Below are 1,842 nucleotides of genomic sequence, written 5' to 3'. Positions count from 1 at the left end.
ACATGGACTGTGGGCCAACCTCCACCCCCACCCCACCCCACCCACACAGTAACAATAATATTATTGGATGAACAACTGTGAATGACTCAGCTATTCTCAACAATACAATGATCTTAGAAAATTCTGAAGGACTTATGGTGAAAAAATGAATGCTATCCACTTTCAAAGAAAGAACTGATAGTATCTGAATGCAGATTGAAATTTACTTTTTTCCTTTTTTTTTGGTCTGTGTTTTTTTTTGCAACATGGATAGTATTGAAATATGTTTTGCATGACTGTGTATGTAGAATCAATATCAAATTGCTTGCCTTCTCAAAATAAAAAAACAAAGATTAAAATTGATATTACCTATAATTGAAATAGATATATATGTGTATATATGAATATGCACAAATATATATATAATATACATATATATATATATACACATATGCACACATAGGGATATGTGTATCTCCCCCAGAGATTAGTATAAACAATGATGTTACCAAACAGTTGTTGTTGAAGGCTTCCATTCTCTCTTGAAAGAAAGTGCTCTTCCCTGCCCTTGAAGTATGACCTAATAGTGGGTGTAGGCAATAGAGTTGCCAAATAGCATCTGGTTCTGTGTCCCTTGCTAGCACAGGTGTCCCCTGCACTCTCTCTCTCTGTCTCTCTGTCTCTCTCTGTCTCTTTGTCTCTCTCTGTCTCTGTCTGTCTGTCTCTGTCTCTCTGTCTCTCTCTGTCTCTCTGTCTCTGTCTCTCTCTCTGTCTCTGTCTCTCTCTGTCTCTCTCTGTCAATCTCTGTCTCTCTCTGTCTCTCTCTGTCTCTCTGTCTCTCTGTCTCTCTCTCTCTGTCTCTCTCTCTCTCTCTCTCTCTCTCTCTCTCTGTCTCTCTCTTTCTCTCTCAGCAGTTGCCAGGTTCCCTTATTGTGTCTGGCTTCGGAACTCCTGGAGTAGCTAGTGCTTCTGATGTCAGCACCTACTTTTGCCTCTGGTGTTTTCATCCTCATGGACTGTGGGCCAGCCTCCACCCCCACCCCACCCCACCCCAGACAAATCTGTCATTTCAGCCTGCTAAGTTATCTTGGCTGGAAGAATGTCTCACTGACCTTTTGTTGGTTTTGCCACTCCAGAATTTGATTTCAGGCGTTATTTTAGTTGTTTGGAGGGGAACATTTGGGAGGGCTCAACTGAGAGCTCTCTCTACTCTGCCATCTAGGCTGTGCCTTGGGAGTCAGAAAAGAGTTTTAAACTAGTTACCATCAGAACATGAGAAAAACAAAGCCCTTCCTTGCACAGGTAACTAAATTGAATTCTTTTGAATTCATGCCATATTTTCTTTGCTGAAAAAGTCAAAACACTCACAGTACCTCTAAAAATAATAAAAACAAAAACAAGGCTAGGTACATAACATCCTGTCTGTCCTGAATATTCTTTTAGTGACCCTACTGAAGATGGACTTATTTTCCAAAGTAGTCATTTTAAACATCTGGGCAACAGTACAGCAATTAAAGGAAAAAGTAATAGCAGGATTGTACCTTGTCTAAGAACTTTTTCTATTTGAACCCCATTGAAAAAAAATATGATAAGAAAGTAATAATCACAATAATATGAATAAATTAATTATGAAAGCAAATACTCAGATTAGTTTCATCTAAAACAAGCTTCTTTGCAATCTCCCTTCAGTATGATTAAGCTTCAGGAAAAAACAAGCAGGTGTTATGTCTCCTAGGTGGTTTGACTTCATTAGTCTTTTTTTAAAATTAATTTATTTACTTTTAGTTTTCAACATTCAGTTCCATAAGCTTTTGAGTTTTAAATTTTCTTTCCCTCCCTCCTGTCCCCACTCCCCAAGGCAGC

The sequence above is a fragment of the Vombatus ursinus genome, unplaced genomic scaffold (assembly GCF_900497805.2).
Source record: "Vombatus ursinus unplaced genomic scaffold, bare-nosed wombat genome assembly UNPS02014863.1, whole genome shotgun sequence".
Lineage (NCBI taxonomy): Eukaryota > Metazoa > Chordata > Mammalia > Diprotodontia > Vombatidae > Vombatus > Vombatus ursinus.
Note: the sequence above shows the minus strand (reverse complement) of the source record.